This window comes from Passer domesticus, chromosome 1 (genome assembly GCF_036417665.1).
Source record: "Passer domesticus isolate bPasDom1 chromosome 1, bPasDom1.hap1, whole genome shotgun sequence".
NCBI lineage: Eukaryota > Metazoa > Chordata > Aves > Passeriformes > Passeridae > Passer > Passer domesticus.
The window spans coordinates 96,799,893-96,823,768 of record NC_087474.1 but is presented as its reverse complement, the minus strand read 5'-3'; the positions used below and the strand labels follow the sequence as shown (position 1 = coordinate 96,823,768).

The window sequence follows — 23,876 nt, the reverse complement described above, 5'->3', positions numbered from 1 at the left end:
CAAGGTACTGAACAGAACTGTGTTACCAGGACAGCCAGGGAAGAGGTACAATGGGAAGAGGTACAATGACATCCTTTCTCAGTGGCTGTGGGAAGTTGTTAGATCAGTTCAAGCTTATTTCTGTTCATACCTTCAAATACACTCCCATTACAATGTAAGGGTTTGACTTTGACTTGTCTCACTGAGTTGACCCCATTTGAGGGCTCCAGAGCAGGTGATGCCTAGTTTTAAGCAGGTGGAAAAAGGTCAGGAGAGGGCTAGTAATCCATCTGTCTGGGCATGAATTTAACATGCACTATAAAGAAAGGTACCTTAATTCTAGCAGGGACTAGAGATACATGCAGAGCTAATGGGATAAATTCAGACTACAGATGTACATGTGTACATCTGACTGATCAAGAAGTGGAGGAAAGAGGTGAAAGAGTAAAGGGAAATAGCAAAGAGAAAAGCATTACAACAGCATACATAAATACACACAAAGGGGAAAGTGGAAAGAACATCTGAAAACAAACCTTTGTGTATCATGAAGTTTTTCCCAGCAAAGTAAACTTTCACGTGCTAATGCCCTGCCCTCCTTTTCCCCATACCAGCACCCACAGTGTGATGAGCCTGAACAGTGACAGATCCAGCTGAATAGTGAGGCAACCATCTCCCTTAGTTTCAGCTGGATCCCTCCCTGAATCTAATTGACCACATGGTAGTGTGACCAGCAATGGAATTAGTGCAGTGGCAGCTTGTACTTAGATGAGTTCAGAGCACCAATCACTCTGCTACCCAGCACAACACTGCAACACATTCACAGCACCAAACTGTGCCCTCTGTCCTGGGACTCCATAGGGCAGGGGTTTGAGTCCAGGAGAGCTGCCACTTATGGAGTAGTGGCTCCCTGTCTTGTTACCACTTGCCACTGCCTCATTAAGAGATAAGGAGAAAGTTGCATTTAATTATTTTGCTTTTCATTTTCATTCAGAACAAACTGTTTTAATTAGGAAACTGAAGTCAAAGGATAAAATGGAAAGCAGTACATAGGCATGGTGTGCTTACACAGCTGTCTACTCTAGGAAATAAGAAGAAAACTGATGTCCTCCAGAATCTTATCATCTTCTACTTACCTACATGTCAATAACTGAATCCCTTTAAGGCCACAGAGACTTGGAATAAGCAAGGCTAGGGAAAAAAAAAAAAAAGAAAAAAGAAAAAGGTATGCAAATATAAAAGGCTAACATTTTACTGGTTTTGTGAAACAGGTCTTAAATAAGTACCTTTTACAAGACTTACTGCAATCTTTAATGACTACAGTTAAGGGAGATACTGTTCTTGCAAGGGGTATTTTGAGAGACAGGTAGTTACAGTATACAGGAGATATCTGAGCCACTGGTCCAGAACTATGGACTGAAGCACACCATCTCCCTTCATGTAAAACACAGCTTCAGCATCTGGTTCCTGATGGCAGCTCATTTACAGAGCAGTAGCTCTGATGTCATATTTACAACATTAACAGGTAGCAAGCTGTTAAAATGTAGAATTAGAATAAATGTGGCTGATACCTAAGGATTATTTCTCAGATGAAATACAAGGCAGAAATATTCATGTTTCAGTAATTACAGTGACATTGTATGAATAGCTTTCCTCAATTAATTACATACATTCTGAACCAAATAAAGCCTTAATGTGGCTGATGACAGCAGAGCTGAATATGGTCTTTTTTTGCCTAAGGAATAATGGTTCTGCTCACATACTTGGCACTTCTGAAAGGAAGATGAATTTTGGCAAGCAGATCTGTTTTCCTTAACAGATGTTTCAAAATATGGTAATGAGGTGTGGGTTTCCTAGGCTGTCAGCTGGAATTCAGTAAGCAGGAAACAGGACAAAATGGATCTGACGCCATTAGTCTTTTCCCTTTAAACCTTTAAAGACTATGTTAGATTTTATATTAATTTTACAAAACACTGCTTGCAATGAATTATGTAATAGTATATGCACCTCTGCTAATGCAATTTACTCTGAACCTTTCCTTCACTAATTCATAACTGTGACAGACATCATGCCAATTTAAAGAGTTTCACAGTGGCTCTGGCACCCAGAATACTACCCACAAAGAAAGAAAAAAAAAACCCTAAAAAATCAGAAGCACATTTTCTGTGACATATTCAAACTCCAGTTGGAAAAATGTAACACATTTAGATAGCAAACAAAATTCATACTGAACTCTAATCTTAAGTAATTTTTTAAATACAGCTTTATCTTCATGCTGATGAAAGCTGTACTAATGAAGGACCAGCTAGAATTACATGTCTAGCAGAGAGATGAAAGAGAATTACTCTCTTCATTAAAAGCTGAATCACGTTTAAATTTTCCACTTGCAGTAGTTGACAAACTCTGCTTTCCTGCATTTTTCTAGAATAACTCTCATGTGCATCCCAGTACAAAGAAGCAAAATATATCGTGAGGGATATGTTAAATGTGCACATACATACAAAATAAACAGTTGAGAGACACATCAAAACTTTCAGCTTCCAGCATTATTACTAATGTGAATAACAAATTTGTGTGCCAGATATTATATGTTGGGCATCATGAAGACTGGTCTTTGGTTAGGAGTTAAAATACCCTACACCAAATCCTGACAACACAGAAAGAAGTGCACTAGTAATTTGTAGCCAATGTGCCTTGTTAGAAAGCCAACAACATTGGTAGCTGTATCAATAACATTATCACTGGCAGAACTCATGGCTTTGCCAGTCACTAGGGCTACAAGATGATTCTTCTTACAAAGCCCTGAAAAACAGGGAAAATAAATAACTGGGTTGTTATTTCCTGACAGTCTGGATTTCCCGTACATGATCACATCACCCAATTTCAGACACAACTGTTCAGACATTTCCATGAAACAAGTTAAAGAGCCCAATGTTCTGCAATTTCAGAACGATTCAGGTGATTGTTCCCTGAGAAATTGCAGCATTTCATGCACTGAAAGAGTAAGTTGCAATTTGGAAGATTGGTGGGTAAGGTTTTGTGTCAGAAATATGCTCCTTATTCTTATGCAAATTTTCCCAAAGTTGGCCAAACTATGAAAATGGGAACTACTGTTACGAAAATGCTTATGCACTTACAGGAGGTTTCTCAGAGCTGGATAAAATGCCTGGAGCTCTTGTTCTTGCTAGGAAAGTTCCATTCTTTCCCTGCCCTGCAGAACTCAGACTGCTTCACCAGGGAGAGAGAGAGGGATAAACTTCCTTCATCCCCTTGGGCTGCAGCAATGCAGGACAGTGTAATTGAGGACTCCAACTCTACCTCTCCTTCTCCAACACTCAGCACACAGAAGCTGGTGGACTTAAATATGGGTAATGAAGAAAATTTAATGTTGTTGGAGGTTTATTTGAATCTCATTATAAAACTTGGGCTCTTCATGACAAACTTTCAGGTACCCGTTTTTATGGTGCCTGGAGGGTGTTACTGATCTTATGTTGGAAATAAACAAGTGAATATTAGAGAATCAAAGCAGCCTTCCCCAAATGCCAGTTGTGTTGCACAGTAGAAAGTGAATCCAAGTTACTGATTTTTTCTACTTTTCTGCTAGCCTGATGAGAGACTGGTGTAGGAGGAAAACAGTGACTGGGGTTTAGGAAAAGACTAGGACTAATATCTCTGATAGCCTTTGTCTAGTTAATTCCCACTTGTAAAGTGAAAATATTTTTTCTTCACTATCTTTAGGATCTATTGTGAAGAAAAATCCACTGAAGAATTTGAGGTCATCAGATGAAAACTATATAAATAAGTAAAACATGTTCTAGCAGACATGTGAGTTCTATGATGAATATGACTTCAGTGAAGTGTTTATTTATATGCTAAAACGAAATATTTTGCTTTCATTTTGCTTTTTTACTGACTCTATAAAAGCAAGTGTATGTGCACATGTATACTTAAAGACAGAGGGGGATAACATGTATAATAAATTTAATTATAATAAAAAATCAAAACTTTGATGTCAAGCCAGTAGTTTCCCTCAGTCTCCCATGAATCAATTCCTTCCACTCCCCACAGAGTTATACTTGCCCTTATAAGAAGAATTTGAAAGACAGTGGCAAAACAGGTTTGTTTTTTCTTCTGCTGCTTGTATAAAAAGCAGTAAAATGAAGTTTCATTATCATAAACAATACACAATAGCCATTTTCTGTTGAGGCATTCCTGTATTGACCCAGAACAAGTAAGTAAGCAAGCTTATGTCTTAAGTTTGCTGTGTACAATAAATAATGGATAACTGTAAAATACACTGATATATGCCTCATAAGCAGGTCTTTATTTTCTCTGAGTGCTTTAAAAACTGTTATGTTAGTACTAATGGCAGAGCTTATATATAGTAAACTGTTTTTACATCAGTCTTTGCCAAATGTTCATACCTCACAGCCACTCTCTTTTTCAGACCATGTTAAATTGTTAATCCCTACCCAGTTTTGGATAGATAATTTTCCATGCACAAGACCTCAAGCAAGCACAAGGCATCACCTACAATGACATCAAAACAGAGCACTGGGAGACTAAACCAGCACTCATTTAGATTCTACCACATATGCAGGGGTCTTTCTCAAGCAAGAAAGTTCTTAGAAAAAGTGTCTCATATTTCAGTGGGAATAAAAATATGCTTTTTGGACCTCATAGTCCACCATCTCCTACTTTCATCACAACATTTACATTGAGCAGAACTGCAAAGCCTTCATGAAGAAACCAGAAGAAAACTGGGTTTTTGTCACCTCCTTACACAGCGGTCAATTCGCTAAAAAAACTTGTTCACATTTCACAGTTACCTAACATTAAAAAAAAAAAAGAAATAAAAAGCCCCCTGACTTGAACAATTTCAACAGTTACCATCACAAGACAAACCACAGCAGGACTTGCTTAAGCCCTAAAATCAAGAAATGCTGAAGGCATTAATAATTTACACCGGTGTCACCTTTTGTTTGCTATCCCCATCCATATTTTACACATTCATCAACCCTGTTTTGCTTCAGTGGCAGCTGCAAGTTCATGAAAGCACTGGAACCAGCTGACCCTGTGGTTCAAAGGCATTCCTTTTTACAGGTGTTTTACAGCCATTTGGGTATTTCACTTACGCTGCTGCACTCACCTCTTCACCATCGTGAGGCTTTCAGTCCAAACATTTACTTTCACATGCACTCACCTCGAGCTTCCCAGCCATACTCTTTCCTTGACCATTTTAGTAATAATTAATTAAAAAAAACTCTCAGGAGTTTCTTGCACTTGATGATCTCTGACATCTGAGAGACAACTGGCAGCTTGTTCCATGCGGCTCTAGCTATCACAGAGCAGCCTCCTGGTGCCTAGCTCAGTGCAGAGTGGGAATGAAACCCAGATTATTTAGAAAAAGCATTTGATTTCCATCACCAGTGCCACATCACAAACAAACATCTTGAATTCAGTTTTGTGGATTAATGAACAAGGACTCATAAAAGTTTTACTACCTTGCACATGGTTTTAGACAAAAGACCTGTTTGCCTCTGCCTGTCCTTAGCCTTTCTGCACACCATCACAGGTCCCTGCTGTGTAAAGCAGCAGTCTTCAGTGCTCTGTACCCCAAGGGGTGTCACAGAGATGTAGTTCTTGTCATTCTTTCTCCAGCTGAAAGTGAGATACGATCCCTGTATTAGCACCCTACCCTTGCATACAGGCACCTTGCACCACTAAAAGTGGTGCTCTGACAACACCTGCCAGAGGCAGTGCCATGTTATTGCAAATTCCGGCTAACTGCCAGTGCCATTCCAGTGCCACAATTTCCATGCTATCACACAGATTTGGTAACAGCCATAGCAGTCAGCATCTGGTCTGCAGGTCTGTCTACTCAGTGCCTTTATGTCATAGTACAGCACTACCACTTCCATTTTCCTAGAGAAGGATGAACACCCTGACTCCATGCTCTCTTCTAAAAATTCACTCCCTTCCTCCAGGTGAATTTTGATTTTTTTGGCAGTTCTCAGGGACATATTTAACACCCGTTGTCACTTCCTTTTGGTTCAGTGGCAAGTATGACCTAGTATTTTTTGTCTTATATACAGTGTGTGCCATGCAAGTGCACACAACCCAGACTTTAATATCACAAAGCAAACAACTGTAATTCTCAGGGTCACATACTCATTGTTTCCCATAGCAAACAGAAACCATGCCCATTCCACGGCTGAATTTGGCAAAAGGGTTAATCATGGCAGCACAGTAAATATGGAGACTTCTGCCATCATTCTGAAATCTAAATTTTAAAACATGATTTAAAATTAACTGTTTTGTTGTTCTCATCCACAGCTCCGTTAAAGACTTCCTTGCTTGCCACCATAAAAATTAGATGGAGTTCAGTCAGATAATTCATTTCTGATTTCATCGGTGCATTGTAGCAACCAGATTTTCATACAGAAAAAATATTTATTTAAATTGCTACTTTATTCTTGTATGCAGGACAGAAAGAAAGAATTGGAAGCTCAGTTTCCAAGTTTGGCACTGCAGGCCAAGAGGCAACTGAGGTGCAGGGTGAAAAGGGAGCAAACTTACAGTCTTTATTTAGAGTTAGAATTCTTGCTGTGTACAATAAGATCTGACATAGGTATGCGTCACTACTTATTGTCAGTGATAAGCTGCTTTGTTTTTTATTTTTATTTTCATATCAATTAAAGATTTAGTTTCAAGTAACTTGACTCTGAAATGCATTAAAAAGCATTACAAAACATGCTGACAACACTTCCCAGCAGTGCATTAAATAACATCTGGCACATGCTTTTCATTAACTTATTATCTCCCCAGCACAAAGGAGTCCCCAGTTCAGAAACAGTTTTTCTTGATTTAGGTAATAATAATATAATAGGCATAGAATTCAATATTTGTTCATTTGAAAAAGTGGTGCCAAAGACACGTGTCTGTATCTGGAGTTGAGAATGACAAGACTGTGATCATTCTCATTTCTTAAGAAAGATCAGCCAAGAACTGTTTTCTTCCAAATTCTGTTTCATCCAGCTACACTTCACCCATACTGCCAAACGTTACTCAGCCAAGGAGATATTGGAAACAGGTCCAATGAATAATTAAAAAACTTTTGGTTGTAATCAAAGATTTAAAAACACAGAATGCACATTCTCATTCATTACAAGCAAAAAAATAGAAACAGGAAAACAAAAATAATATAAAGCAACTTTTTTTTTTTTTTGGTTGGTTTAAAATTTAAACAAATGTGGCAACCAATACACTGTTAATCTGTTTGCAGAAATATTTGTGTGGCTCTTGCCCTTGTTCATGATAGGGCAAGTTATCTACTTTGATTTCAAAGGAGTGAGAAATTGCATGACAAAGAAACAATATGAGAGACAGTTTGAGATAGGTTCTTGCCCTAGCATGGAGCATCCCAGATGCCTCCAGGTGATCACTGCAAGAGAAAATGATTGTAATTTTGAATTTTATTTCAAATTCTCAGCAAAGCTAGTAGAAAGCACACTTTTAATTTGCACTTCGCATAGCTTGTACCATTGAAGAATCACATTGAAGCCCTGTGTTCTATTTATTGATTTTCAAGAGTTCAGATTTTTGTTCTAGTCTGAATTGAAATGCTGAATTAGATATTGAATTGCCAAAAGCTAATCAAAAGAGGAATCACCTAATCAGTTCACTTGCTAGCTATATATGTTTAATGAAAAGAACAAGGGAAAAAACCTGTTGGTTGGGGGTCTTTTTTTGATGACACTACACAAAAGAGAAACTAACTCCTAAAGAGAATTTTCTTAACTAGATTTATTCTGCAGATTAATTTTTTTTAGGTGAAGTGACACAAAAATGGGTAGGAAAAATTAAAATTGAAATTTAAGCTTATGGTTACCCAGTACCTATTTAAGCCCCCTCAATTAATAACCTTCCTGATTCAGTATCCTCAGCCTTTGACTGATTAAAAGGGCCCAGAAACCTTCTCATTGCTCAGTCATTCTTCTATGGTCTCCTACTGTGATTCTTAGTAGACATACTTCCCTGAACCCAGCAGAATGAAAAGCCACCATAAAAAAAAGCAAATTTTAAGGAATATTGCTTCCTGTCATTAATGGTGTGGTAGTAGGATTACTCAGAAATGAAAAGTTATTATCAGGGCAGCACAGCAGAGGAGCTGCAAGTCCTCGCTGGGTTCCTCTAGAGGTAGAATTGCCTGTCAGCTGAATGAGATGTTACATGTTCATCCAGTCATGCCCACCAGGCTGCTGGTGTTGCACCAGGAAAGAGCTTTCACTGTCCTTTCCAAGCCCAGGCCCATGAACACCGTGCCAATCAGAGCATATAAATCACTGTCTTGAGTAAAACTGACCCAATTCCACAGTTCTTGTTCTCTGAAGCACTCTCATTGACCTTGTTATTGCATTGAAACCCTAACTTTTCCATCATAGACAAAAAATGAAAATAGTAAGAATTTAGCTCAGACAAAAGGGGGGAAATCCTGTGAAATAGTGACTGGACTTAATGACCAGCACAGAAATTTGTTAATAAGCAACAAGCTAAATGCATGACCTTCTGTGTCTTTCAAAGATATATAAACACACACATGCTGATGAAATATAAGAGCCCTACTCTATAATCTTAATTCAGTTTTCAGCCTATAACAACCTGTAGTCCTCAATATCTTATTTTTTTGCAACAAGTGTAGACTCAAATATGAGAAAATAATGCATTTTGAAGACTTAGATTCAGCAAGGAAGTCAGGAGTGACAATGCTCTCAGCAAGAAGGAATCACAGTCATTACACGGTGAACGCATCTGTCATCCTGACTCTAGCTACACTTAATTACTTGTATCTTTATGGGATGGTCCAGAAATATCCCATCTCATCCAAACTACTGACATTTTCTCAGAGTGAGCCTGTTTTATTACTATATGAGAAATATAAAAAAAAAATGATAGCATGAGAAGCATTGCTGTTATAGGATGTTACTTGTGGTATGGGTTCATTATATCTCATGGTCTGTTAATTCAAGTGACTCTTCATATATTTAAAAATAAGAAGAGACAATCTGAAGCTATATCTAAATTGCTGTATTTTGAGTTGAACTAACCAATAAGCAGAATTTCTGTTCAGTAACAACACAAGGTTTTGAGATAGAAGCCAATCCCACATCATTTTAATTGAAAGAATTGAGCTGCAATAACTCACTTCAGAAACATCAAGGTGTGGTTATTTTAACTCTTTCTTTCACAAATGGGATGGGAATGCTGGGGTATGTTCCTTGAGCTGTATTTGCAGCATCAGCCTCATTACATGGTTGAGACAATAGGAAGATGGCAAAGCTCACATATAGCCAAAGATTTGTTACAGAGCACTTAAAAAAATTTCTAGCCAACAGGATATTGCTAAAGCTTACAGACAATTGTTTTAGCCAATCACTAAGCACACATACACCTGCTTCACACGATGCTTGCTTGTCTTTTTCTATTACCAGTACACAATACTCCGTTATTAAGCTTAAAACCTTCTACTATCTTGCTAAGCATATTTTCCTGCAGTCTTAAGGTCTATCTTAGCCAAGCCTAAAACATAAGCTATTGTTTAATGTCCTTGCTTGCTGTACCATTGTAACTTTTTCTACTTTCAGACTTTGCAGTTGCAGCTAGTTCTACATTTCTCTGCTCTTTCTAAGGCCTGCTTTTCCTGGCTTTCTGGAAATCCTTTTTCCTTTACTATTTCCCACAGCAAGGTATTGTCCAAACTTGAAGGCAAAGGTGCAAATGGCAATGATCAAGAAAAATAACATAATGAAAATACTTCCAGGTTTCAAACTGTCTAATCTGAAATGAATATGAAGTTTCATGAATATAGGCATGATAAGGTAGTCTAAAAATTTTTAGCTGATTTATACCTAATAGAAAACTGAGACCTGAGGATTACTACTTTGTGAACATGAAGTTAAAATGCTCTATAAATTTAAATAGAATGTGAGTTTCAAAACTGAGTAAGACATGTTTGAGTTTATATCTTTCCCAATAATATATTTACTGGCTGTTTTATCTTGCAAACCTGAATGCACAGCTTAGGAGAAGGAAAAAAAAAAAGCAATTTTAGAGCAAAGGCAAATTATTCTCTGTTCATTTATTTTAGTTACGTAAGACCAAACAAGACTTAACTCCTGGACTTTGACTGAAGTATTTACATGGATCATCTTACAAGCAGAATTTGATACTCCATTACTTTAAAGACTATTCCTAGAAGTGATGTATGAGAATGTTCATTAAAACAGAATCCATTATACATTTTTTTTATGAGTAGGAGAAAAATAGTGAAATATCAAGTAATATGCACTTTAAATTAGATACATTAAGATTTATTAGATTGCTTCAAAAATGTAAACATCAGTAAATACCTTCGAAGTGCTGCAGTCATACAGGCCAAACCATTTGAGCCAGGTGAGCAGTGCTGTGCTGATTGGACAAGTCACTGCCTTAGAATCATGAGTCCCAAAAAGATTACAGTATTGACGAGAAAAACCTGTGCAAGCAGCTATGCTTCAGTGCCTTCAGAGTTTTATGATCTTTTATAAGGATCCATGTTTGGGATTCTCACACTGCAGCTGTGCAAAGCCCCCAGCCCTTGGAGAGGCAGTCTGGATTCCAGATGAGAGCCATGGTACGACCTGAGCCATTGAGCTCTGCCAAATGCTTCAGCCAGAGGGAGGCTCATCCCAGAGCTCAATCCTCAAGCTTTGCCTCCAATTAATTTATGGCAAACCCCCCTGGGACATTTGTGTCATTTATCATAGACCACTGGAAGTCCCCAGGGCTCTGGTTTAAACCACCTCTTCAAACATACCCCCTGTGTTTTTCTCCTTCCATTTTGCCCACTCTTCACTAGGCACAAACAGATTTTACCACAAATCCTTGGAGGACAGTCTTCACCAAACCACTCATTTATATGTTCCATTCATCTAGGAACCACAAACGTTTGGTCCTGCATGTAAGAAAACCACAAACTTTCGTGGTTCATGCTGCACCTCACAATATCTATGAAATTAATCCAGAGGGGAAAGCTGGGAGCCGTTTGCAAGATCCTTAGCAGCACAGATGCCACTGCTGGAGCTTGCTGTGCTCCTGGCATGAGAAACCCCAAAACAGTCTACAAATACCACTTCTGTGGTTGCTCCACAACTGCTGCCATATAACTTTGAGGAACTCTAGGAGGACACTTCTGTCAGCCCATTCCTCTGAATGGGAATAGCTTTAGTAAAAAATGGGTAAGAAATCACATTGGACTGTACAAGCATCCATCAGCATTAAGCTTTGCAATCAGTGGCACAGTACATTGGAGAGAAATACTGGTGAGGGAGAGAAAGCAGGTGACATTTGCGTTATGTTTTCTCTAAAAATAACCATAAACCCTGGAGCTATTAAACTCCACAGAGAGATAAATAGCTTTATGAAGAATGAGCAAAAGTTGAGTCTTTAGGGCAGGACAGATGTTAAATAACCTCCTGGGTAATATTTCTGGCATTATTTGTGCTCATTCTAGAGGTCCAGTCTCAAGAATAACTATAGCTCCCCGATTTTCCCCCAGTCTTACACTGTCCCTTTTATTTTCATAAAATTATCAGCTACCACTATGCAGAGCTTGAAGGACGACTCTCACAAGGCTGTCAGCATCATCTTATAACCATCCAGAAAATCAGTTATATGGGGTGTCACAGGGTGCTTCAAAAGAAACTGGAACTGGACTAGGAGTAAAGTATACTGAAGACATTATTTTCCAATGATGATGCAATTATTTGTCTCAAAAACTAAGACTTTGGTTAACAAAAGGTAATTAACACAGATAAAATACATGAACAGATGTTAAATTATCTGTGATACATACCAGGATCTTACTCTTTTCTATTTAAAGCTATACTCCCCCCTTGTAAGTCTGTCACCGTGGAATTTGCTTTGGCCAATTCAGCAAAAGGACTTTAGTGAAAACAGCAACAATTAATAATGGGGAACTGCCAAACGACTGGAAGCAAAGCCTGAACACCCATGCTTGCTAACTGTTAATCAAAGTCTGCTGCAGCATGCTCTGAAATTGAGCTGCCATCTGCCATGCTTAAGGACAAGAGTCAGGAAGCAGAAGCTATATTTTTTTTCCAAACATTTCTGACCACACACACAGGTAAGAGAGACAGGGAAAGAAATGAAATGTGATGAAGTGCTGACACAACACAGACAAAGCCCTGGCCTTGAGATGAATGCCTTCATGCCTGCAGGAGAGCAGAACATGACCTTCTGGCTTTGTTTCCTACCCAGCTCTTTGAGAAAACCTACAGGGCAGAGCACTTGTGTAGAGGGAGTGCAGTGTTTGCACAGCACCTCAGAGAATTCCTGATTCCCTGGTCCATAGATCTTCAGGAGTCCAGCACTGTAATATTGATTTCTCATTGCTGTTTTAATTCTGCTACCTGTCTTCTCTCTCCTGAACTCTAAGAAATCCTAAGCATGTTTAACTGTGACTACTCCAAAGACCTTTGTGAGAGGGTGAAGGTAAATGATAAAGTCATTGAAAAGATCAGACATGAAAAATGTCTTCTGCCAAACTAACTGACAGCTTGAGACAGTGAACATCATATAAGAAAAAAAGATGCAGTAACAGATAGAGTATAATTTAAAAGTCTTTCTGTGACAACTGTTCTAATATTAAAAGTATATGAAGAATAATGAAGATGATCCTGCTCAATGACACCTTTGAGAGAAAGGAATGACTAGACACATGAAGATAACTGTTATTTCCCTTCTGTATACCTCTTCCTCTTTGCCTTTGTCTGGATCATAGACTGAATGTGACCACTGAGGAATATTAGAGCATAAAATGGCTTAACTGCCAGGGCCTTTCTGATGATGATATCCCATTTAAATCAACACTTGAGCCCAAGTCTATTTTTTCAATTATATGTGTTTAAGAAAATAGTTACAGGCTTCCTTTTAAAAATTCTGTTTAAGTTTCTGGTTCTGTGCATTTAAGATACAGACAAAATTATACCTTTCCTGCAAACAGGCTATAAATTGTAGGCAGATTTTCATAACTATCAGAATTCTGTAAAATTGCACTGGGGTGTTGTTACATGCACAGGTAACACAGTCATGTTATAGGTAAAATCATAAACACGTAGGGGCCATATATGTTGAAGGAGGTATTGAAAAAATGAAGCTATTAGAGGATGAGGTTCTGTCAGGCAGAAATAGGATTGTATTCTACCTTTGCTTAAATCTTAGCCTACTAAAATATAGAAAAAGATAAAACTAAAGCATAAAACATCTTGCTAAATACACTCCTTATTGCATACTCATTTGTATATTTTACATAGATAAAGGACCATGCTGCCAAAATCCTGTCCATTCTTCTGACTTCATTAGTGATTTAATGGAAGATACTAACCCTACCTGGACATCTTGCATTGCTCATTTGTGCCACAAGCATACTGCTTACTTGCTTGAAAAAAACACAAAATTCTTAAGACCAAATGCAGCAGCCACCCCAAATTTAAATATTTTGGTATTTTGAATAGTTTTAAATATTTTGTTTCTTAATTTCTGAGCTTGCTTCAGACTTGGGGACTAATATAATAATAAATAGAGATAATGAGCATATTCATCCATAGAGAAAGGCCACACACATCCTGTGTTCAGAGCAGAAAATATCTCTCGTCCTGTCACTGCCCAGGCAGCACAAGGAGAAGAGCACCTGGGAACAAGGAGTACTATGAAGCTGAGCAGTTCAGAGAGATCAGAAGGATGTGTAGAACCAATGAAAATAACTTTTACACCAACCATTGTGTTTTGCTATCTTTCTTTGATCTAGTTGTGCTTTGCTGCAAAAATATCTGAGAGACAGTGAGCCTCAGGCAGTTACCCAAATGGGAATCCACTGGAGGGACAGTCCCAGCTGATGAAGTGCTACACCACACACAGCACATGCTCCCTTTTGCCTCAAAGAAGTATCAGAAAGGAAATATGAATTAATGAGGGTGGAGAAAGCATACAGAAGATATTAACAGTTAAGTGCTTGCTTAACTGCTCCTAATTGATCAGGTTCTGAGGACCAGGGAAGTGAAGTAGGACCATGGCAGGACAGCTGCTTGAATCATCAGCCTTTCCCTATTCCTGGGCATGTATGGCATCTTCCAGCTGCCACTTCTGTGTGAGCAACAAGCATCAGCATCTTTATTCTGCTTAATCTGTAAGCAGCTTTCAGTCAAATGAAAAATAGCACCAATTACAGGTATTAATGTAACAACATTTATTTGAGAATCTCCAATGGTAGGAAGTGGTGAGGGATGAAGTAAAGTATGTGACACATCATCATTCTCACCCCTTCTATGTGCTTGCATTTCAGTACTTTTAAAATTAATTTTAAAATTAAAAATTACCAGTCGTATCACAAGGGAGTTTCAGCCATATACTGTGTTTGGGAAACTAAAATTAATGAAGACAGCAAGATCCATTCAAGTATATGTCTCTTAATACAGAAAGGATAGTTGAAGATGCCTTTATCACTTCTTTTCTTATTTATGAGGCCATCTGCAGCCATTCAGTTCACCTAACCCTGGTCACAGCTGAGAGCCCCTTTTTTATTGTTGTTTGTGCTGTGTCTGACATGGAACCTGACTCTTAAAAAAAACCAAGATATGAAATGCTCTACTTGCCCACAGCTGCACCTTCTTTATCCCCAGTAACTGTGTGATTGTTTGATGCTAATGTGATCAAGGCCCGTAGGAGGTTGCTTGTTACCACCCTTATAAAAAGCAAAGAAGCTTCTCCTGTACAGACAATTCATATTGATGGGTTGACAAAACTAGCATACTTACACTGATTTTTGTCAGTTGTTGCAATTTTTCTGGGCCTTTTGTCATTTACATATATTTCAACAGCAGGACGTCTGGCTGAATAAAATACCCGAGGAATGTATTTTAGAGACATATTAAAGTATATCAGAGCACATTTTTATAAATCAAGATCTAAGTCAATCTTCATTTTAGTCTCACATCTTTCACAAACACCCAAGCAATCCACAGTCTCTGTGAATCTCTCTTTCCCCACACCTCATTAGGTCAGGCCTGAACATTCCATCTGTGCATACAAAAGCTGCCACTCCCCAAAGCTGGAAGGATTTGTATCTTTTTCCATCTGTTTTGTGAGAGGTCACTCCTTGGAGAACATGGAAAGAAGGGTAATTGCTGAACCATGACAGCCACCACAGGTAGGGCACCTCTAATGTTCTGAGGACAACACATCTCAGGTAACTGTAGCTGTTGTTGCTTATTTCAAAGTTGCATCTACAGCCCCCATCTGCAGCTGAGGATCTAATTTCCATCATCAGCTCCAAACAGGACAATAATTAATAGCCAACCACAAGCTGTGTAATCATAAAATAGTAAGTTTTAAATGTGGCTTGGAACCTCCAAAATGAAGCAAGGCCATATTTCCCCACTTTCCCCTGCCATCATGAAGACTATCAAGTTTCTTCTATTGGCTTCTCACAAGAACTATAGATTTAAGGAAAAACTACACCTACATGTCTTGCAGTAAACCCTCCCAGAATCAGCAGATTTAATCACTAAAAGTTTGGGTATGAGTAATGAACAAGTCATGCTGTGTCACTGTGGCTACACAAATAGACAACATTGTGCAAAAAAACATGTTGAGTGTTCTAAATGGTGCACTAGATACACAGATATGGTGAATTGAAGAAAAACCAGCAGTAACCCTTCATCTGCATAAGTGCCCAGCACTCCCAAGGCTCTTCTTTCTGAAGAGCCACAACATTTCTACAGCTTCTAGAGGGGATCTCGTGTCTGCTGGAGGCATTTCTCTGACTAGACACATCATTTTTTCAGGATCAATAAAGACAAATGCTAGCTTAGGTAAGACTTTTCATACAGAAATTCTCTTTTAATACTCCTGGTTTTCTTTTTTTTCCAACAGGCTTCTTGAATACTCCAGCAAGTGGCACCCTGTCATCTTTCCCTGCCATCTGAAAGTTGAGATTTCAGGCTGGACGTGGACAAATTCACTGTGCTACTGTCTAAAACATGATTTTGTCCTAAGGAAAATTACACTGGGCGAGAGATCACAACATATGATGACATTTATCTCCTGGAATCTTCTAGATGTATTTATAAAATTTAAGGCTGAAGAACTAATGCAAAATATCAGATCTAATTTAGAAAGTTCAATGTCTAAAATGCTATTTTTACTGTTTCTCAGATGTTCTGTATCTCAAGTGCATTCAGAGAGAATGGTTTTTGCTAATGCTATCTCCTAACTGAAGTTACTAATGTCAATCCAAATGATCATCATTTTACATTTAAACTATTAATCACAAATAACAAAGCAGGACCTTCTGCTTGATTTACTAGATCAGCAACTCCAGACATGTCCTTGCAATAAAGTATGAGCAGAAGAAGCTTGTCCTTGCAAACTGCATTGAGACATCTTGTTTTGTGTCAGAGTTGGTAAAATAAGACATATGAGTAAAGTATTTATGCAACCTATCCTCTATTCTCTCCAGATGAAGCATACAGGTTCCTTTTCATATCTACTCTGGAATAAATGAACTTCTACCAAGTCCATGTAACATTATTCCACAAGGTATTGCTTTTTGAAGTTCTTGAGTTTCATCCTGAGTTACGTCTACCCACAACCCCAAACAACTATATTTTAAATCTGAAGCCGTATTGTTCCAAATTTGCACCAAGAGAAAACAGCAGATAAAATTCATGAATGTATTTTATGTCCCCGTATTCTTTTGTTGATCTGTTTTTTACTTCAGAAATTGTCTTCAGGTGAATCAGCAAGCATCTTGTGGGAAAAGATCTGCATCTCATAAATAAAAGAAGAATCTGGTTCCATGCCTGTATCGATGCAACTTTCCTCCTCATATAATCCAAATATTAATATAACCCATCATAGGCAGTCAATAAGCATATGGAGGTGCTAACACCCTTGCATTTTTCTTGCTAAGCAAAGACCTGTGTGTTCTAGAGGAAAGGGGTTTTGGATGCTGGTGGTCAATCATCAGATTCTGAGCATGAGAGAAATTAAAGCTTGAGGTTAGTCAATGAGTGTTCCTGAACAGTACAGTCAGTGTACGTAGTGGTTACTCTTTATAATCCCCATATTTTCTTTTTAAATTTTTATCTCATATTTTGCTGGCTGCTGGAGCAACCGGTAGCCAGAAAGCAAACAATTACCCTCCAGGAGATGAAGACCCAACATACTAAAAGGATTATTTGAATCAGATGTAATTTCAAGTGTTTCAGTCTGTTTTGTACCAAAGTATACGTCAATATATGTAGCTTATACTTCACCATACTTTTTTTTCCCCAGTGGTCTCTCTGTCCTCTCAATAATATCTATTCTGTAGTCAAGCAGGTCACAGTAATTTCATACTGAATCAATTTCACTAGCCCTCTTCTTCAATTAGCAGCTAGTGCTTTAAAATATATTAGTGTTTTAAAAAGTGTTTGGTTTTATCTTGCAGCTCTCCTTTTTACAAACACCTTTCCTCTGCAATTTCTACCTGCACCTGCAGGTGATAACTTTGCTTCATTACCAGACAAACAAATTTAGGCATTAATCCCACAGGAAGTACCATAAAATTGGTTTCAGCCTGCCTTTAAATTTCCTTGCTATTTACCTCAGCTAAATCCATGAACCAATCTCCAGCTTTGCAGCGTTGCTTCCTCAACTCATGTATTAATGATATGTCAAAATCTAAAGCTCCCTGAAGAAAAGAGGTTGCCATGGGATACTGAGCGCTTAAGAGCAAAGTGTAGAAAGATGTATCCTGCTAAGAAAGGCTCCAAAGACCTTGCTGTGTCAGGCAGTATTGCTTTTTATCTCTTTAGATGAAACAAAATCACTGCTTTGGGAGGCACTGGGCATCTGTCAACCCTGATTGCACCATCACACTGACCATCTCAACAGGACTGTAGGAATCCATTAGTTGAATGGAAAGACCTCCAGTTCCTCAAAAGCTCCGACTCTGCTGCGTGGTATTGGGGTTGCTCTCTGGAAACACAGACAAAGAATTTTTCCTCAACAGTACCTGTCTGTAATTACCCTCTTCCCTCTTAGCTTTTTAAGCAATTCCAAAACCATATGCAAAGAATTTGTGTGCTACAGATTAGTGATGCTTACGAGGGACAAAAGGAGAATAAAGTGAACAATTTGGGTGGGGCTAGCTAGCCAGTGGTAAAGATGAATTTTGAAAAAGATGAGAAAAAGAAGAGGTGAAGACTAGAAGATGTGATTGCTGAAGCATAATTTTCAAGAGAGAGCATAGCTTCTGTAAGTAGTGTGTGCCTCCTGAGAAGGATAGAAGTCTGAGTTTTCTGAAGGGCTAACAAGAGTGAATGCATTTATGACAAGTTCTCTGTGTGCATCAAAGACCTTGGTCACTGATGTACTTAGCACCATGGAATCATAGATTTGTCAAGGTAGGAAGAGACCTTTAAGATCATCAAGTCCAACTTTCACCCAGCACTATCACTGTAACCCCTAAATTACTAAACCATATCACCCAGTGCCAGATCCAGATGGAAGTATGACCTTTTTAAAGTGAGGGGCCCAGAGCTGAATGCAGCACTCGACGTGTGGCATCACCAGTACCATGTCCAGGGGGATGGACACTTCCCTGGTCCCGCTGGCCACATTGTTTTTGATACAGGCTGGGATGCCATTGGCCTTTTGGCCACCTAGGCACACTGCTGGCTTATACTGAACTGAATGTCAACCAGCATGCCCAGGTCCCTTTCTGCCAAACAGCTCTCAAGCCACTCTTGCCCTAGCCTGTAGAAGCATTTTTATATTCCCATAGCAATGTAGTCACACTAACATGTTTAAAATTTTGATTTTTTGGAACACAAATTGCTGCCACAGAGCTACAGTACATACCCAGAAGGGTCTTCCAACACAATCTTTAATAACAAACAAGTTTAGAGAAATGCGGTTATGCCTGAAAATTATTCACAATAGAGAAGAAAGCCCGAATTTAAATAAAAATTGGTGCCCTTTTCCACCTCTGGCAGCAAAGTTACTCTTTGTAAGGGTAGCTATAAATATTTGATTGCAAACGTTGTGCACAGTGTATTCACTGTTTCAAATCTCTACCTAAGGAGACAATATTCAACCAGTAAAACCAATTGTGCATTTACATGTCACAGGTATCTAATTAATTTCTTTGAAGGAAAACTTAACAAAACTTTACCTCTGGATCATCAGTGATGTTCAACTGACATGCAGGTGATATTGGAGATTTCCATGGACAGATACCTAAAGACAGAGAGCTGTATCTTTACAGCTATCTATGCACAGCTAACATACAGTCTCATATCATCTCCTTTTGCAGTCATTTGGGCAGTGAGAAGTGAGGCAAAATGATGCTCAGGGTTCTCCAAGTTCTCCAAGAACAAGTGCAGTGTGTCTGCTTCACCAGTGGCTGGTGGAGGAAAGTGAAATTTCCCTATCACAATGGTTCACAGTTGAAGACCGTGCTGGATTCTGTCAGCAGGATCTATTTTATATCATGAGCATCCAATGCTAACAAGAAAAGAAGCAACAAAATACTCATTTCAGCTGCATGTTACAAATAACATTTTATAGCAGAACAAAGAACATGGTATTATTTACCTCCAGCACAACCAAACCTCAATGAGTATACCACTGAGACAACATCTAAAATATTGTGTTTCTGTTTCTGAAAAGTCTGTATCATAAAAAATACAGGGAATTTTTAGAAAAGAGGAACAAATTTTTAAAGAACAGGACATTGTGATTTATGGGTAAAGATTAAAAGATTAATGCATAGTTAAATTAAAGCTATGGAGCTAGGGGGTATGAAAATCAGTTTCAAGTATTGGAATATCATGAGTAATGAAATGGGAGAGAAAATATTTTCCCTTAATGCACAAAAATTAGCGATTATTGAATGATTATAACAATAAGCAAATCTGGGGTAATAACAGATAAGGAAAGATCTCTCAACAGGGCACTTGACTGCACCACACTGCTCTTTTTCAGAAAATGTTGAGGCTCACATCTCTTAATATAAATGCACATGCTAGCTCATCAAGTTACCCACACGGGCAAAACAGCAATCTAGGAGAGCGCTCTCTGTCTGCAAACTTCCAAGACTAAATGAAAAACTAAGAAAAAACCCAAATTGTACAAACTGAGTTCAGAACAACAAATGAGGGCAGATTCTCTAAAAAGATGAGCTAAAAATTACAATTCTTGATTTTATTTACACTTTTTCTCCTGCTGGAAAGCTCTAAGTTTCTTAAAAAACCCACAACATATTACAACAATAATACAAAAATTGACTCTGGTGAAAATTTCTGCTTGAAAAATCTTTGTAGTTCTACATTACTTTAAGGGTAAGAAATCTCCTAAAAATTGCAGAATCTTTGGAACCAGAATTTTTTGTTTTGAAAGCAGCCATAGTGATTTTCTGTTAACTGTATTTCTTTATAAACATGAATTTTTTTTTTCTGTATCATCATGCATCTACGACCCATTTATTTTTAAATTTGAGACAATAATAATGGAAAAGCAAAAATTAGAGACAAAAATTATTGAAGCCAGCAAAAAAATTATTCAAGGTGCAACTAGTACTCAGCTCCCACTGTACAATTTTGAAAATTCATCCTCCTTGGTGCCCACTGGAAGCCCAATGGCACAGCACATTCAGGTTGGAATGATGGTCCAGATAACCTGTGCAGTTAATTGCAGCATCAACTCATAGGCTAGGACAAAATCCACACAATGAATATTCCATTTAGGCAGAAAACAGCCCTGGAGCTGTTGTTCATGAAGAATGAACTGCATCCTCATATCTTTGAATTTAACTTTGCAAGTCATCTCTTTCAGGTGTGCAAGCCGCAGCAGGGCTTTGAAGAGCTCCTGATGTAAGTCAGTGGCAAAATTTCCACTGGCTCTTGTGAGCTGCTATGAGCCTTTGTGAAAAAAAAAAAGAAAAAAAAAAGAAAAAAAAAAGAAAAGAAAAGTAAAGAAAGCTTCTAATCTGAGAGACGGAAGATTAAACTTTTGGGAGGCACAATATTGTCCCGCTTACTCAGAATGGTAAAATGACATCTATAACTCTGCAGTTCACTTACAGAGGAGCTCATGTTTGGGATATGTGATGCCAGCCAACTGGTAAAGACATTTGGTTTTCCTAGACTCATTCTATAGTCAAGCAACAGTGATACATATCAGTTGGCTACTATTGCTCTCATATTTAGCAAAACTGAGATTAAAATTTAAAAATTTCAGCCACAGTCCTGGTTCTCTGCTTTTACATAACAGAGCTGCTGGGGATGGCATTTTGCACTCCCAACAGAGCTTCAGTGTTGAAACAAGCCTCTGAAACATACTTCAGCTCTCTTGCAGAATGTAGAAAGCAAAGACCAATGCCACAGAGAACTACCTAGATTACCACTTACGTACCCAAATACAGATATCTTAAACCACTCAGCACTTTCAGTTGGAGACTGGCCCTTGGGCATATAAAACCCACCCTGTGAGCCTCCACCAAAAGAGACATTTATTTTCATATAACCTCTGTAAAGCACAGAAAGTCAGAGTAGCTGCAGTTTTAGTTCCTGCTACAGGGTTGCTGCCAGCTTGCTGGTGTACAAAAAATTCAGGCTTGATTTCACATGGATATGGGGAACCATTTCCATTTTCCATTTAAATAAATAACCCAGGATAGCCATTGAAACTAGATAACCCCTAGCTTTAAACAATTACTGAGTCTCATAAAGGTTGTCTTTGTACCTCAGCTCAAGGATGACCTCAAATAGCCTATGAAATAGCTAAAACTACCTTACTATTGCCCCCGCTGTCATAGTAAAGCAACATCTCCACCATCTAAATTTAATGCAGTGTAAAGACATCCCTTTTTTCAGTGAAGACATGGCCTGAGGCTGCTACTTCTGCCTTCTCTGTGTGAGGGAGCATGGATGTCTTTTGAACTTCCTGAAGTCAGCAAGATCCCCTGGGTATTATCATGTTTATTTTAGAAAAGGCCTATTGTTCTGGAGACTAAGACCATTTCTGAGGCTATTTTGAAACTGCTATTTGAAACTGTTAATTGTTCAAACCTTCAATTTTAGGGACATCAGAGGAGAAGTGATTAAAGATCCATTTCCCCAAACAGAAACACTATTTTTATTCATTTCTTATGCCCTATTTGTCTATTTATTGCCCTTATTGTTTCTTTTGCTTGTTGCTAGGGAGAGGAGATTAAAACTCAGTGTGCAGTACAGCTCATTCTAGGGTATAATTTTTCTGGTATTTAAAATAATATATGCTTGATAGTAGACATAAATTACTGTGTTGAGCTTAAAAGAGGATATTATTGTGCCATATTTAGTTTTATTTTTTCATAGTCTTCAAAAAAATGTTTCCTGAAGGATGCACAGGAAGAAGACAGATATGATAAACATAAACAGATTTCCTCTGTGAATGCAAGAGGAGAAACATAAGCCCCCAAGCGGCTGCCTGTTTTCCTCTACAGAACAAAGAAGTGTCTCTTTAGACACTTTAATTATATTTTTTGTTTCTGAAGTATGTGCTGTCATGCATTATTTGGATCATATGACATAATTCTATTTATTCTAAAGAAAAATAATTTCCTAATATAGACATATTATTGGTTCACCTGTAAAATATGGACAAATATCCCCCACTTGGCTGTCAACTACATAGGGCAGGACAAAACCCAGGGTTTCTCTTGGAAAAACCAGAAAGTTGGTTAACCATTGTGTTTTGCTTTTGGTCGCTAGTTTTTTTCTGGAGAGATTGATTTCTTTGAGAAGGTTGGTTTTTCCAAACATGATCAGCAGGGAAGCAACAGGTTCTGAGTAGACCACGTAAGGCATCAGCTTCATTGATAAAGGTCATCTCATGAAACTGAAGCATGTGGTTGAGGATGAGAACTTCCATATGAGCACTGCTAAACTGAGGTCAGTCTCCAGAAAAGGAGGAGGGATTTGCCCATTTCTGAGCATTTCTGGACCAGATTTGTGGAAACTCTGGAGGGAGAACTGTCATGTGGAGATCTGCACAGCTAAAGCCAGGGCTGAAGGAATGGCTGTGCCACCCACAATGCACCACTTGGCTTGTGCTATATTTCAATTTAAGTGAAAGAAGAGGAAACAAGTCTTATCAAGCATAAAGAAAAAATTCTTTCAAGGTGATTGAAAGATTTTTTAAGCTTCTCAAATGTGGGAATAAGTAGAAACTTGTGAGTGAGTTTGGCCAAAGCATTTATATTCTCTTAGAAACAATATCTGAAACAAGGCAGTTGATTCCTGTTGCTGACACATGTCCAGCAGAATTCAGAGAGGAAATTCTCTCTTGTATTAAAAGAGAAAACATGCCTGTGGGTCACAACCTCCTCTTAACTCCTCAGGCTTGTTTTCTACATCTGACTGCCTTTGGGCACATGCCTATGCGCTGCTCACATAGTTTTTAACAGTGTCCCATGAGAAGGGGAACTTGGAAAGAGCAAGATTTCATTCCCAGCACTACCAAAGGGTTTCTTGTGAGCCCTGGAGCATCTCATTTCATCTGCACTGTTCACATAATTCAAAAATAAATAAATAGCACTTACTTATTCTTCTGTAGAGTAAGAAAATGAAAATATTATGTACATATGTATACTGAAATGTTGCACTAATAAGCATCAAAAAGAATCATCCCTAAATATTCACAGTGAGCAATAGATAGTCACATCAAAGTGTTTGGTTATCTTACATGAAGTTTGATTCTTTCTCTCACAGGTATTACAGTATGCCTCAACTCTATGACCAGAACTTGTAAAAAGT

The 23,876-nt window shown here is 38.3% G+C and overlaps 1 protein-coding gene across 19 annotated transcripts in view; it reads right to left on the bottom strand.

Moving 5' to 3' along the window:
• The window catches only part of LOC135306386 (poly(rC)-binding protein 3-like), a 498,603-nt gene that overhangs the window by 221,532 nt on the left and 253,195 nt on the right, over window positions 1-23,876 (bottom strand). For 2 of the 19 annotated variants that reach the window (XM_064430248.1, XM_064430271.1), the window contains one exon: window positions 1,113-1,167. The exons of the other annotated variants lie outside the window; for them this stretch is intronic. The gene's annotated coding sequence lies outside the window, so the exon portion shown is untranslated. The remainder of the gene's footprint in view (window positions 1-1,112; window positions 1,168-23,876) is intronic. 19 annotated transcript variants of the gene reach the window in all.